The following is a 16843-nucleotide window of genomic DNA, read 5'->3' on the forward strand; positions in this document are numbered from 1 at the left end:
GAAAGAAAGAAAGAAAGAAAGAAAGAAAGAAAGAAAGAAAGAAAGAAAGAAAGAAAGAAAGAAAGAAAGAAAGAAAGAAAGAAAGAAAGAAAGAAAGAAAGAAAGAAAGAAAGAAAGAAAGAAAGAAAGAAAGAAAGAAAGAAAGAAAGAAAGAAAGAAAGAAAGAAAGAAAGAAAGAAAGAAAGAAAGAAAGAAAGAAAGAAAGAAAGAAAGAAAGAAAGAAAGAAAAGAAAGAAAGAAATACTAAAATCAAAGAATTGGGGAAGTCACCAAAGACAGTTACCTCATTCCATGGTCAGGATGTAGAACCAGTCACATGGGATGGCAGGGAGCAGGAGAGACCCTAAGAGGCGTTTCAGGATCATCCTAGCAGCAGACCCAGTTCATGCATCAGAGCTTTCATCAAGTCATCTCAGAAAGCCCGACCTGGCTATTCTGGAGTACCTATAAATATTGTACAATTTATAGGCTAGAACAGATCAAAGGATTAAAATAAAATGCTTTTAGTGGCAATATACAATAATTTGCCCTGATAAGATAGAAATGGATAAAATTCACATTGAAAAATAAAAAAAATATGGATATGATTTTTCCCCTGGAGTTAAAACATTTACTATATTAACAACACACATTCTAATGGCCTTACGAAGAAATTTATATCTAAAAGAATATTAGTGTTGATTCCCACTATGGAGAAATGGATTGAAGTAAGAGGCCATTGAGCAGATGTAGGCTGCATCTAACAAGCACGACTGTGGACTCTTGCTCTCTATGGCCTCCAGAACAGAACAGGCAGCTTCATTTGCTCCTCCATCACTGCCATTTGACCACAGCAGTGGCTTCACTTGATTCATCCGAGTAGGGTTTCATGAATTTGGTCTTTCCTGCATCTATTTGAGATGATGGCATGTATTCCTTTTTAATTTGTATATGTGATTAATTCCATTGATTGATTTTCTAGTGTGAACCCAACCTACTTTTCTGGAATAAACTCCATTTAGTTATGATATATTATCCTCTTGATACATTGTTAGATTTGATTTGCTAATGTTGTTTAGATTTTTTGCATCAATGAGGAAGACAGGTTTGTAATTTTCTTTTATGGTAGTATCTTTATCTGAGTTTTAGTGCCATTGTAATGCTGGCCTTGTAGATGATTTGGGAAGTACTTCTTCCCCTAGTTTTTGGAAAGGTTTGAATAAAATTATTGTTATATTCTTTATTAAAAGTTTAGAAGAATTGGAAAACATTTCTTAAAAGTTTAGAAGAATTGGGCTGAAGAGATAGTACAGCAGGTGAGGGCACTTTCCTTGCATGTATGCAACAGGGATTCAATTCCCTACAACCCTTTTATTCCCCCAAGCAACATCAGGAGTAATTCCTGAGTGTAGAGCCAGGAATAACCTCTGAGCATGGTCCTAAAACAACAACAACCACAAAAAATCTTTAGCATTTACTCTGAATCCTGAACTTTGATTTGAACATATGCATATGCGTGTATGTGTATCTCAGGAGAAATAGGGGCAAGTTTATTTTTAAAAAACACTATTTCCATTTATTTAATGAATATACAGTTCATACCAATTCCCACAATTTGAATCTAAGACCAAAAAGACCTTTTTAGTTTTAATATTTGTAACTCTTCTTTTCTGAAAGTGAGAAATGTGCCTCCTGTTGTCTTCAATATATTTGCTTCTCTAATTACCTTCCCTATATGTGAACATTCACACTTTGTCAATACTGCCTTCTTCCCTGTACAAATTCCTTCATCGTCCTTAGGCCTCTGACTACATGCCCAGGGCTGCAATTGCTCCATCCTGCTCCTTTACCCCTACCACATAGATGTCTTCAATTCACCTGAGCCCTAGAAATGCACAGTAAGGCTGTCTTACTACACAGAAGCCCCTTCTTACATGACTTGGGCCACACTCCCTTGTTGCTTGAATACCTACTCATCCTCACCTATCTACATAGTTTGTTGTTGTTGTTGTTGTTGTTTGGTTTTTGGGTCACACCCAGCAGCACTCAGGGGTTACTCCTGGCTCTATGCTCAGAAATCGCTCCTGACATGCTCGGGAGACCATATGGGATGCCAGGATTCAAACCTCTATCCTTCTGCATGCAAGGCAAATGCCTTACCTCCATGTTACCTCTCTGGCCCCAGAGTTTGTTTTATTACATTTAAACTCCATGTTGTCTAGGATATAATTGGCATGTCATAAATAATCTAGGGAACTAAATACTACATATGTAAATGAACACATTCTGTATTGGCACTCGAAAATGTCAGAATTGGTAGAATTAATTTAATTTTATGTATTTAATTTGTCCACTTCATATCTATGGACAAATTAAATAATCTACTTTCTGTTCTATTATGTGGGATGAAAATAAAGATTATATACTATACTAATAATGATAATAGCATAGGATGCCTACTGTGTATCAGATGCTTTGCCAAGGATTTGAAAGTACTGTCCTCTGATCTTCAAAGTGATCTTTGGAAGAGGACTCATATTTATTTTACAGAAAAGAAAGCTGTCATTTCAGTTGGATGCCATTGTTCTCTTTAGATGCTTCACTTTGTTTTGTTTTTGGTTTTTTTCTTCTTTGTTCTATAGATGAAGAGACTATAAATCAAAAAAGTAATTCACCTAGACTAGGGATGTGGCTAAGTAGAATATATATATAATATTTACACATATACTATAACATATATAGTCATATATAGTAGAGTATATCCAAAGTCATCTAAAAAAATAATTGGTGGAGTTCACAAAATGTACATTCAGTAAGAAATACTTACCAACACTTATGAAAACAGTACATAGTGGGCTTTAGTAAATCATCATTTTAATTTATTAAGTGATTAATTATAATAGCTCTGAATTAAAATGACCATTTTCTATAACACTTTCTGTAGTCTCTTTGTTGTGGGAATACAAATTGGTAGTAATTTTTCTAACCGAACAGTTTAAAATCCTCTCCATTTATTCCAGATTGGCAAATGAGATATTTTTAGTATAGAAAGCAAGCATGAATACAGAACAAGTTATACATTTGATCTAAAAGAGAATTTAAAAGGTAAAAAAAGATGTATCTAGTTAATAAAAGATGAGGGAAAGAATTAATGGTACCCTAGAGGGAAAAAAATAACAAAGAATATCAGATGTGAGGAAAGTGCCCAGTAGTTTGAAAGACAACTAGAGTAGCAGCTGTCATTCCAGTTCAGTGTTTAATAACAACCCCACACCCACAGATCTGCTCATGTTGGGATGGACCTAGGGCCCTGGCACAGGACAGGTGCTAGGTATATGCTTGCTAGATTGATCTGACACTTACGAAGCTGCCGTTCATTTTCCAATTAGAAGCACCAACCTAAAACAAATGGAAGACCATGAAAGAAGACAACAGTTTCACAGTTGTGTACACTAAAAAGCTCACCAGGACTCAATTCCGAGAAAATGCAACTGACAGTGAGGAGAGCTGCAGAGAAACCCAGTTCACAGAGGGAAATCCCTTAGACCCAAGTACCTCTGGAAGGCATGGGTGAAGATGGGGTGAAGGCTTCACTGACAGTGTGTTAATGAAACAATTATTCTTTTATTCCTTTCCCATTTTGCACAACAACTACCCCTGACCTCCTCAGTTCCCAGCCTGGCACCTGGCAGAAAAATAGAATTCTTCCAGGGGGAAAGAAAAGAACTAAGATCCTGACATCAAGAGGTCCCCAAGGAAAGAGAACACAGGAATAGGCCAGCTTGCGTTCCCACTGCAAAGGCTGCTGTGAAAGGTTCTTGCAGGCACAGTTTCTATTCAGCTTCTTGCTGTGCAACTTTTGGTTCCAACAGACAATTAGGGAAAACTAGGAAGATAGGGGATGTCTCTGTTCTGCCCAGAAAAGTCTCTGCTTTATAGAAAAGAAGATAAAATATCCTATTCGTGAAAGATGAACTGGAGCCAAGCTTCCAAGACATTTAGAACAACAAGAAAGAAGATTTAGGAATTTATAATTTCCATAGCAATATGAAGAGGTTTAGATAAGAAAGAAAATAAATAACACAGATAGAAAATACTCAGAAAAACTAAAATAATAAGACCTAGATATATAAAGTAAGAAAGAAAAGATAAGAAAATAAAACCTCACGCCAGAAAACTTAATATTAAAAGTGGTTCCAGAAAGAGGAAACAAGGCAAATGAAGGAATGGAAATTTTATAAAGTAATCCAAGAAAATGTCTCAGAGCAGAAAAGCAAACTTGCCCAGCATAGCAGTCTAAAATAGACCCACACCATATCATACCTCCATGGCATTTCAAACCAGTAGAGGAAAGGAAAAACCTTGCTAACCATAAGGGTGGGGAAGAGAAGTTTTATACAAAAATCAAGTATCATAGTAATACTGAACTCATCAAAATAAGTCTTCGAAAAGTTTAAATGTAAAGAAATAATGCTTTCAAATTTTTGAAAGTAAATTATTTCCAGTTTCAATTCCGCCTTGTTCAAAAAATGTGTCAGAGAGCTGAAGAAGCTTCTAAATCTGTCTCTTAGCTCTAAAGTTGATTGCATGTCAGTCCTGGTCTTGACCTCTGGCACCACATGATCCCTCAAGAGACACCCCATATATAAATAAGCAAACAAATATAAATAAATTCTATTTTTCTTTACCCATTTTTAGGAAGTTTAAGAAGTGCTCCAACAAAACAAAGAAGAAAAGAAATAAGAAAAATTTATAAAGTGGGGCCCGGAGAGATAGCACAGCAGTGTTTGCCTTGCAAGCAGCCAATCCAGGACCAAAGGTGGTTGGTTTGAATCCCGGTGTCCCATATGGTCCCCCGTGCCTGCCAGGAGCTATTTCTGAGCAGACAGCCAGGAGTAACCCCTGAGCACTGCTGGGTGTGACCCAAAAACCAAAAACCAAAAAAAAAAAAATTTATAAAGTGGACTTCATGTCAAGAACCATGTCCAGGATAGAATAGATCAGAAAGATTCAGAAAGTATTAAAAAAAAAACCAACAACAAATTGATAAATACCCAGTTTGAATATCTCAAGACATTACTTGCATGGTGTGGAAATATATTATTAAATTAACAATATGTCTGGGGCCGGTGAGGTGGCGCTAGAGGTAAGGTATCTGCCTTGCAAGCTCTAGCAAAGGAATGACTGCAGTTCAATCCCCCAGTGTCCCATATGGTCCCCCCAAGCCAGGAGCAATTTCTGAGCGCTTAGCCAGGAGTAACAGGTGTGACCTAAAAAACCAAAAAAAACAAACCAAACAAAAAAACATCAACAATATGTCCATAAAATTAAAAACAGATCAACAAGATCCCTTTTTATTATCATTTGTTATCATTTTTTTTTTTTTTTTGGTCTTTGGGTCACACCCGGCGGTGCTCAGGGGTTATTCCTGGCTCCATGCTCAGAAATTGCTCCTGGCAGGCACGGGGGACCATATGGGACGCCGGGATTCGAACTGATGACCTCCTGCATGAAAGGCAAACACCTTACCTCCATGCTATCTCTCCGGCCCCTCATTTGTTATCATTTTAATATTTATTTTATTTTTATAAAAGATTTTATATTATTTTGTTAACATTTGTTTTCATTAACATCTTAACCTACTAAAATTTTTTAGATCATATTAAAATTAAAATGTTGCACTCATTAAAAAAAAGTACACTCATCAGGCTGGGGAGATAATCCAGTGATCTAGCATATGCCTACATGGATGAAGCCTGGGGTCAATCACCAGCACCAAAAAACAAACAAGGACTGTATTCATGAAAATCAAGTAAAAATATAAGCTATTATTTTGAAGAAATAAAATACACATAAATGATAAATCATATCAAGAACATACTAGCCAGTAGTGTAACTCAGTGGTAGAATATGTGTTTTGCACTTGGATTTGATCTCTGTGCTGTGCACATACAAATTAAAAATAATATATATAGTAAGCTTCTAAAAATCATTAAGAAAACCAAATCCTCCTACTCCACATAGGCAGAAGGAACAAAAAATTATTTTAAAAAAAAAGGAAGGGCCCGGAGAGATAGCACAGCAGCGTTTGCCTTGCAAGCAGCCGATCCAGGACCAAAGGTGGTTAGTTCAAATCCCGGTGTCCCATATGGTCCCCCGTGCCTGCCAGGAGCAATTTCTGAGCATGGAGCCAGGAGTAACCCCTGAGCACCGCCGGGTGTGACCCAAAAACTAAAAAAAAAAAAAAAAAGGAAGAGGAATTTGCATATTGCATTTTCCCAAAAGATCAGTTTTATTGGTAATCAGGAAAATACAAATCAAAACCATGGTTGTATATTGAGAAAATTTGAAAGTCTTGATGATATCAAATGTTAGGTAAGACAAGTAGAATCGTAAAGACTTTTGTGTTCTGGTGAGATTAAAAAGATAAAAATATATTATTATTACCTTCCAAAGTCAAAGCATACATAAGGAATAAATGAATTTATTCCTTAATAGGTCCTTGAGTAATGTATGAAAGTTTTGCATGCAAAAATCCTGAGGTTTTTGAAATTACAGATATTTAACAACTTTGAGAAGGTAGTTTTGGATCTCTGATGTACTCTATCTAGGATTTAAGTTTATAAAGTTATATGCTAGCTTTGAGTGGATAGTTTTGGATCCCCAAAATCAGTGTCCCAACTTCATGCTGATTCCTCACTAGTTTCCATGAGCCCATCCTTGGTCCCACCCACAGTGGTCTCTTGCTGGTTTGTCACTAGTGCTCTCTACTCTGTCACTGTATCACACAAGGCCTGCCCCTCATGGCCTGTTTTTGCCCTTTTGAGTGTCCATGGTTCTCAGGCTCCTGGTTTGGGGGCCATATGGGATGCTGGGGATTGAACTGAGGTCTGTCCTGGGTCAACCGCATGCAAGGCAAGTGCCCTACCACTGTGGTACCACTCCGGCCCCACCTCCACTTCTACTATAACATACTTTAATTTTTTTTGTTGGAAATCCCTTTTAATTGGAAAAAGTAAGGTTAATACATATAGTAGAGAAATACACAGAAGTTTTAATAGAAACCCAGAAATAACATCAAAACTGGCCATTAGTGGAAGAATGGATGAATAAATTGTCATAAAGATCAAAACAAATGTATGGATCACTCAGTGATTCTATTGTGAGTGAAATTTTCTATTTTAGTGTTCTTTATTTTTACTTTTTATAAGCTAATTTTATTTTTAGACTTTGGGACACACCCAGCAATACTTAAGGGCTTTTCCTTATTCTGTACTTAAGTTGCAGGAAACCATGTGGTGCTGAGCCTCTTTCTAGACACTCACATGCAAAACTTATACTCAGCTCTTTGAATTATCTCTTTGGCCCTTCTCTCTTTTTAACCCCCAAAACATTTATTGCATTTGTTTCACACAATCTATATTGGCTTGTTTGCTTACTCATTTATCTTTTTTTAAGTCTACATTTCTGAGTGCCTGCCAAAATTATTTTATCAGCTTAGTTAATATCCTTTAATTCACTAAGATTTTGTCTGGAAAATGCACTTAAAAATATTTTCCTGTAGTGTTGCTTCTTTTAGGAATAGGATTCTATCTTGGGATTGTTTATTTTTTTATGCTCTTAAAAGCAGTCATTACAGAGGACATGGGATTGTGTAGGCCTAACGTGTGCAGTGCCCCTTGGCACTACTATCCTTGGCACTATCCTGCATGCCCCATGCTTGAAGCACTGCTGGTATATCTGGGAAAGATCCAGGTAACCCAAGCACCACATCACGAGCTCAACCATCAAACTGTCAGGCCTGTACCACCAACCAAGTAGAACCAGAAGGGATACCCAGGGCACTACTGGGTGTGGTTCCTATAAAAAAAAATAGTGTCATTGTATCCTGATTTTTCATTGCTCTTCTTTGACCAATTGTTACTTTAAAGATAATGTGCAGTTTTTCTTTGTCCTTGTTATTTAATAGTTATGCTAGGGTGTGTCTTGGGTGTAGCAGGAGGGAGTTTTGAATATTTTAGCATTTTTTAGGGGGGAAGTTTTAATGTGTTGCCAAGGATCATATTCGAGTTTCATTCATATAAAACAAGTGTGCTACAGCTAGGCTACATCCCTATCTCCTTTAGAAAAATTTACATAATTTTCCTTCAAATGTTACTTATGTTCAATGTTCCTTCTTCACTTTTGTGTTCTCTATTTAAAAAAAAAATTAAGGGCCCAAAGCAATAGCACAGCAGTAGGGCATTTGTCTTGCATGCGGCTGATCCAGGATGGACCTTGATTTGATCCCCAGAGTTCCAAATGGACCCCCAAGCCAGGAGCAATTTCTAGGAGTAACCCTTGAGCATCATTGGGTGTGGCCCAAAAAACAAAACAAAATAAGAAAACAAAAATAATAAAGAAAAATCATCCCCTTTTAATTTTGTTTTCTTACTTCACTTGGCATATTTTAAATCTTATTTACTTTCCAATATTTTGAGGGAGGGCGGGGAACAACCAGTAGTGCTCAGGGCTTACCCATGGTTTTGTGCTAGGAATCACTTCTGGGAAAGATCTCAAGGAAACATATGGAATAATGAGGATTGAATTAGCTTAGCCATGTGCAAGCAAGTGCCTTTCCTCATCACCAAAACACCACCGATATAGATTATTCTCAAGGTTCTGGATTTCCTTTCAGGCATCAATTCAAGGTTTTTAAATACATAAAAAACAGTCACTTAAATAACAAAAAAAAAGGACCATGCATAGACTGATGATAATTATAAATAATTCAAATCTGTGTATCTCAGATTCTGTTTTTAAAAAAGAATATGTAGTATTTTAGATAGTAAGGATGGAGAGCACATTATTTAAGAATGTTAGTTCTTGAATACTGCTGTAACCACATTTGTAGAATTGGTCAAAACTTAAGGTTGTCAAGTGTCTATTTATGTAGAATTATAAACAGTACATAGAAATTCTAACTTTATACATTGTGAAATCTATATTAGTCTTTACAGTTTACAGTTTCAAAGGGTCACAAAATAATCATATTACTTAGGTCAAAATAAAAGAAATATGCTTTATGAGTTTAAAATGATTTCCTGAAAATTTGATGCTGGGACTGGGAATAAGAAGTGAAGTTGATAATTAATTGCAAAAACATTTTGCAAAGTTTTAAAAATATATAACAGGTAAAAACAAAAAGTATAATAAAGGAACTATCACTATAAAAATATATAGTAGCAAGTAATGAAACTATGTGCCTTAAGATATTATGTCTGGGGCCCGGAGAGATAGCACAGCGGTGTTTGCCTTGCAAGCAGCGGATCCAGGACCAAAGGTGGTTGGTTCGAATCCCGGTGTTCCATATGGTCCCCCGTGCCTGCTAGGAGCTATTTCTGAGCAGACAGCCAGGAGTAACACCTGAGCATGGCCGGGTGTGACCCAAAAAAACAAAAAAACAAACAAACAAAAAAAAGATATTATGCCTGAAATTTATACTAAAGTTGATCTATTATTAGTTTTCAGCCAATTCTTTGGCTATTTTCCATTTGGTAAACACATGCTGTACCTTTTTTTTTTTTTTTTTTTTTTTTTGGTTTTTGGGCCACACCCGGTGACGCTCAGGGGTTACTCTGGCTATGCCATCAGAAGTCGCTCCTGGTTTTGAGGACCATATGGGACGCTGGGGATCGAACTGTGGACCGTCTTAGGCTAGCGCTGGCATTTACCTTCTAGTGCCACCACACCAGCCCCTGTACCTTCTTTAACTAAAAAATGCAACTAAAGAAGAGAAGGAGTTCTGTTCATCTATGTAGATTTTTATTAGATTAATGGCTATAGTGTAGATCCCTAAAATTCTGAAGAGGTTGGTTGAAAAACATGAACTGAAAAATACAGCTATAATCTTGATATTGAAAAATACAGTAAAAAATAATTGAAACCTATTATTTGATAAACTGAAGACTAGAGCAATTATTGTACAATTACCGTTTCTTTGTTAAGCACTGAAAAACGTGTATTCTCAAAAAACTGTAAAAGTTTTTATTCTACTTTAGGTGGAAAATGTACTTTAGGTATTTTAATAGTTAACCTATGATAGGCTAGTTTTTTACTCTGTCAGTTAGTGTGTTTTATCTTTTAGTTTTTGTATCTTAAGCATGGCAGACAAATCCTTGACATGAGAATGAGGCACTCACTATTCAGAAATCATCTGTTTTGGCCACGAATCTTCTATCTAATCTGAATCAAAAGTTAACAAGAGTTAAAACTTTTGTTTTAATTCACATAGAATTTTTGTTTATTTGTTTGGGGGCCATACATGGCCACTTTCAGGGATTACTCCTGCACTCAGAAATCAATCCTGGCAGGGCTCGGGGGGACTGTATGGGATGGCAGAGATTGAACTGGATCAGTGTGTGCAAGGCAAATACCCTACCCACTGTGCTATCGTTCCAGCCCCTCATACAGAATTTTAACCTTTCTAATTCTTAGTTTTTTCTAGCTCTAAAATGAAAGAGCCACTGTAACTTACCATCAGGGTTACTCCAAAAGCAATCAAGGGTGGCAGAGATATAGTATAGGGTTTAAGGCACTTGCCTTGCTGGTGGCCAACCCTGGTTTTATACCCAACATTACATACTGTCCCACAGCACCAAAGAGAGATCCCTGAACACAGAGTCAGGAGAAAGTCCTGAGCACTGCCAGGAATGGCCTAAAAACAAAACAAAGAAAACACATATATAATAGGAATTAAGATGTTTGTCATCTTTAATAAAAAGAAAAGTCACTTGTCACCTATTATGGTAATCATAAAGGAAATATGAAGCTGAATTTCTTATCTTAGTAGAAGTAAATTGTTTCAGTTTTTCAGAATCTGTATTCAGTATGTAGCATTTAACTGAAAATAATGAACCCATGCACATTTTATAAATAAGCACCCATATTTTAAAATCTTGTGATATTTACAAAATACTTGTTATCTACTAGCCCAATGTGAAATACAAAATAAGTGTGTTTTGGGGTTGACATATCCACAAACCCTAAATTAGGATTTCAGGTCTAGTCAAGGGACCAACTATATTTTTTCATTCCTCCAAAGTAAATAAATGTAGAACATATTTTACCAATGTCATAGCAATGAGTTGATGGTTCCTTAACATTCTTTAGTTACATGTTTTAAGTGACTGCATTTTGAGTTACAAGGTTTACTGACCTCATGCCCATAAAAAGTTATAGCACTCCCACCCCTATTAGATATTCGCATTTATATCTAGCTTATTCATTTATGCCTCATTGGTGCCTCTACATTTGAGGTAACTAGGGAAATAATGATATCACTGCTCAATGTGATCTTAGTAACTTGGTCTGGGAACCTTGCAGGCCTTACCTCCACCTCTGCAGTTAATGTATTCAACTTTTAATTTTCCTTAAGGGGAAAGTAGGAGCAATATTATGATTCTATTTGAATCAAATCAATCTTTTTTGATTGTGCTCAGGGGTTTGCTCCTGGCTCTACACTCAGAAATCACTCCTGGCAGGCTCAGGGTAGACCATATGGGATACTGGGATTCGAACTACTGTCCTTCTGCATGCAAGGCAAATGCCCTACCTCCATGCTATCTCTTTGGCCCCCTCAAATCAATCTTTTGAAGAAAATACATATTCTAAAGTATACTACTTCTAAAAAGTCATCTATATGTTTGCAGTTGACGTTATTTCAATGTACACTAACAACCCTGAGCCAGTTGTGTGGTCCAAATTAAATGTTCCCTTAGACCTTTGGTAACTTTAAACAAGTTTACCAAACCTTCATTTTTCAATCTGTGGAAACTGGTATAGTAATGTTCACCTCATAAATTGTTAGGGAATTGAATGACATAATGCAGATAAAGTGCTGAGCTGAGTGTCTCAGAGATGGTAAGTTCGATATGTCAGCTTCATAATCATCTGCATATTCCCCCTCTCCCTACCTTCTCCTCCCCTCTTCCTCCCTCCTCCTCCTCCTTCCTCTCCTCCTCTTCCTCCTCCTCCTTCTTCTTCTTCTGGCTCTGGGGACCATATGGGATGCCGGAATTTTGAACCACCATCCTCCTGCATGCAAGCAACAACTTACCTCGTGCTATCTCTCCGGCCCCCCTTATTCTTCCTCTAGCTGAAATTTTGTACACTTTCCCAACTTTTATCCATTTTTCCCACCTCTTTGGCCCTTGGAAATAATGTTATTCCTCTGTTTCTATGTGTATGACTCTAACATTTTTTTTGTAGATTTCACATCAAGTGGAATATTTGGTTATCTATTCCAGCATATTTCATTTAGCAAAATGCTGTCAAATTTTTATCCCTATTGTTACAAATGGCAAAAAATTCCTTCTTCCTTCCTTGCAGTAAGATAAATTCCCAGTGCATTGTTATGTATCATAACTTTATTCACTCTTGATGAACACTTAAATGGTTTCCAATACCTTGGCCGTTTGTGCTACTTTAAGTCTGCGTTTAGTCATTTATTTAATATTTTATATTTCTCTGGAATGATAAACTAGAAGGGGGACTTGCCAATTTATACAATAATATTTTCTTAGATATTTGGCGGAGGGGGGGTAAGTGTTGGGTCACACATGTGCTCGAGGCTTATTACTGATTCTATGTTCAGGGATCTCCCTTGGCAGTGCTTGGGAGACCATATAAGGTAATGCTATGAGATGAGATGGAGTCATTCACATGTAAGCCAAGTGCCTTACCCATATATTAAGGTACTGTCCAAGACTTATTAACAAAATAATTATCCTTTTTTTTTTTAATTTTTTATTTGTAATTTATGAGAACAAGGATGCAAAGAAAGAGGACAAGGTAAAGTTACAGTGGAAGGATAATACATAACATAATTCTCAGAAGTCCCCTTGCTGATATCCCAACTTTGAAATTTTAATCCTTTGATTTTTTTGTCCTTGTTATGATTAATGTTGCTCTTTATTTTTTATGCTCTTTTCTTTTTCATTCTTTTTTATTGCCCTAATCAAGAAGCCTAGTGAGCCCTCCCAACAATTCTTAGTTAACTGAGTCAGTGGTTCCATCAGAGAATGCAAGGATGTGTGCTGCTTGAGCCCAATGCTGCTAAGGATTATTTGAGCCACCTCTTAGTGTTGGGGGCCTCCAAGATCACATTCATGCATGCTCAGAAATCTCCAGGGTTATACCTGATGATGCTCAGGGGACAATATATGGTGTGGTGTGCAGGAAAGAACTAGTCAGTTTTCATGGAAGGCGCCTTAACATCTCAATTTCTCTCTGTGCTCTGTATCTTACTTTCTTAATAATCACTAGGTAATTTGCAATAGTAGGACGATGGGTGTCGAAAGATAATATTCTGATTAAGGTTCTTGCTTTGCATACAGCTGACTTGGATTATTTCCCAATATGACATATGGTCTTCCAAGTATCACCAAGAATGATCCCTGAGAATGACTACCTATGTGTGACCTAAAATCTAAAATCAAAACTCAAACAAAACAAAACAGTAAAAATAAATAGGAGGTTAGATATGTCTCTTCAGGCCTAAGGGATGACTCAGTGATGAAAGCACCATCCTTACAAGAGTGAGTTCCTGAGTTTGATCCCTGGTGCCACCCAAGTGTGGTCTTAGCAGCGCTGCTACCTAGGAGCCAACAGTGCCACAACAGTTTTGTGATCTCCAATGCTGTGAGATGTGTCCAAACCACAACTGAAATGCAAGCTCCCAGCAAGCACAACCACACAAGAAACCTGAGTAAGGCTGTGTAAGGAAGGTGAGTCCTCCAGCAATTCCAGCTAGTATCACAGCTCAAATGTGTGACCATGGGTAAATGTGTGGGCACCACAGCTAAGCATGTGCAAACTGGAAATAGCAACATGAGTGATGAACAGAAGGGCCTGGGAAACATGATGTTCCATGACCTATCTTTCGGCATGCTCTCATTGGCTCTAAGGCTACTTCTGCTACTTATTTGTTTTTTAAAAATATTAACTGTTTGATTCCTTTACTTTCCTGTTGTTATTTTTGCATGAAATATATATATATTCAGAATATTTAGGAGGGGTTTTTTTGCTATAACTTTTTTTTTTTTTGAGTCACACCTGCTTGTGCTCAGGAGTTACTCTTGAACTCTGAGCTCAGAAATCACGCCTGGCAGGCACGGGAGACCTATGGGATGCCAAGATTAGAACCACCATTAGTCTTGGATAAGCTGCAATGCAAGCAAATGCCCTACTACTGTGCTGTGTCTCTCCAGCCCCTTTGTTATAACATTTTTTTCTAGTTAACATTTATTCCTATGCAATATTCATTTTGACATATATATATCCTATCTTATACTTGTTTTTTGCAATTTGAAAACATACACATATACACATAATCCATTTGTTTTAACTCCAGTTCTTTTTTTTTTGTTTGTTTCGTTTTTGTTTTGAGTCGCATCTAGCTGTGCTCAGGGGTTACATAGAGCCAGGAGGCTCTATGCTTTGAAATTGTCCATCTTACCTTTCTTTTTTTGTTTGTTTATTGGGTCACACCCAGCAGTGCTCAGGGGTTACTTTCTGGCTCTACGCTCAGAAATCGCTCCTGGCACCTCGGGGAACCATATGGAATGCGGGATTCAAAACACGGTCCTTCTGCAAGCAAGCCAAACACAGCTACCTATATGCCATCTCTCTGTCCCTAACTCCAGTTCTTAATACCAAAGTCACCGTTTTACTTTAACTATATTATCATTTACAGTAGCATACACTTATTTAATTAATTATGTTTGAGTAGCTTTGTGAATGAAACAAATATGAAGTCATTATAGATTATCACTGATCTCATCCAAGAAAATCAGTTTTCAAAAGCAGTAATTCTGCCTGATAAACTCCATGTCTAATGAACTGAAAGAAAAATAAAATTAAGGGAAACTGTGATTAGTTTACTAGATACTGTGCTTTTCTTAGTTCAACACTGTAATGTTGAATAACTAAGAGTAAATTAATATACTAACATTGAAAATGTATACTTTAATAAGCATAAAGTATATAAACAGCTAGGTAAGCTTGTGGAGAAACTGACCAAGATAAATTAAGAGATACAGGTGTTCTTCTAGTTTTTATATATTTTAACATAATATTTATTAAAGTTTTCTAATATACATTTCTTCATTTTGGAAGTCCTTTATTGTAAAGATTATTTTTTTGTCTGATGACAAAGAGTAGCCATATTTTGAGTGATTATTCTGAACCTCCACGTTGGATGAATTCCATTTCTTCTTGGGAAACAAGTTTCCTTCTGTACTTCTGAGGTAATGTTTTGATTATTTCTTCAGTATCCTGGTGGGCCCCTGGTGCATCAGCCAATCGGGTGTTTTACTTCCCTTAGAGTGCATATGAAATTGAAGAAGAGTGAGAAGGTAGTCCCTGATGATCCCTAATCTTCTGACATATTTAGAATAGGACGGTCTCTTCTGTCAGGAAACCTTATTAATTGGAGTATGTTGGCTAGAATACCTGAACAACCCAGCTGGCAGACACCATCTTGTTGCCTATCATGACCAACCGAGAAGGGGCTGCTATAACCTTGTTTAACATCTCCTAAATCCCTCTAGTTTTATGCAGTGCTCATTTAAAAAATTGGTGCTTGGTAATCTTCAGTTTCCTGTAATTATTTCCCCCCTCCTGTCTTTATCTGAATCATCTCTACCCACGATTTAGTTATCCATCATCGTTATCCAACTTGATCCCATCAGTCATTTTGTTGCTAGTGTGGGATTCTGGCCTGGAATGGAACCTGATTGATCATTTTCAAAAGTTTATAGAATCTGTTTGCAGTAGCTCTGAACCTGCTGTTTTTGACAGCTTTTCTCCTTGGCCTTACAAATTGAGATCACATACTCTTGAATCTTGTGCCTTGGAGCTTCTTCTTTTTTTTTTTTTTTTTTTTTAGTTTTTCGGCCACACCCGTTTGATACTCCTGGCTAAGTGCTCAGAAATTGCCCCTGACTTGGGGAGACCATATGGGACCCTGGGGAATCGAACTGTGGTCCTTCCTTGGCTAGTGCTTGCAAGGCAGACACCTTACCTCTAGCGCCACCTTGCCGGCCCCAGTCCTTGGAGCTTCTTTGTACTATCTCTTGCATTGATGCTGATATTGGGCAGATCTTGTGATTATTGATGGTGTGCCACCAGTCACTTTTACTTGAGGATTTATTAGAGATACTTTGACATTCAATTAGGTTGCAGATAGCATCACAGGATTTGAGGAATCACTGTCCACTTGGATTGTGTTCCTGTAAGAATTGAGTTTCCACAATTTTATCCTCTGTAGCTCTCAAGGAACTAGTTATTCCAGAAAATAAATATAACCACCATTGGTCTTTGAATCAACTGGTTATTCTGTTTTGAACCAAGATTTTTTTTCTGTGTACCAGCATTAATAATTTTTACTTTTACAAGAATAAAACAAGGGTCCAAAGAGATAGCACAGCGGTGTTTGCCTTGCAAACAGCCGATCCAAGACTAAGGTGGTTGTTTGAATCCTGGTGTCCCCGATGGTCCCCCGTGCCTGGCAGGAGCAATTTCTGAGCAGACAGCCAGGAGTAACCCCTGAGCACCGCTGGGTGTGGCCCCCAAAACAAAAACAAAAACAAAAGAATAAAACAAAATGTATATCTGCTTTCTACTAAACCAAACTTTTCACAACATCTTTTTTCTTGGAGCCCCTATTAAAAATTAAATCATTGAAAAGACTATATTGATCCCAATTTAATGCTTTTCAGGTGATTAGGTCATATAAATGTAAATTTACATAAAGTGATTTGAGTTCTTTATATATTATTGGTTAAGGTACATGGTTTCTGGAGCTGGAGAGATAGAACAGCAG

The 16843-nt window shown here is 37.1% G+C and overlaps 1 long non-coding RNA gene and 1 pseudogene across 3 annotated transcripts in view; both read right to left on the reverse strand.

The window, feature by feature from the left end:
* Positions 1 to 16843, reverse strand: part of LOC126001558 (uncharacterized) — a 998123-nt gene that overhangs the window by 298273 nt on the left and 683007 nt on the right. The gene's annotated exons all lie outside the window — the stretch shown is intronic.
* LOC126001543 (alpha-ketoglutarate dehydrogenase component 4-like) lies at positions 15151 to 15513 on the reverse strand (annotated as a pseudogene).

Source organism: Suncus etruscus, chromosome 2 (genome assembly GCF_024139225.1).
Source record: "Suncus etruscus isolate mSunEtr1 chromosome 2, mSunEtr1.pri.cur, whole genome shotgun sequence".
NCBI lineage: Eukaryota > Metazoa > Chordata > Mammalia > Eulipotyphla > Soricidae > Suncus > Suncus etruscus.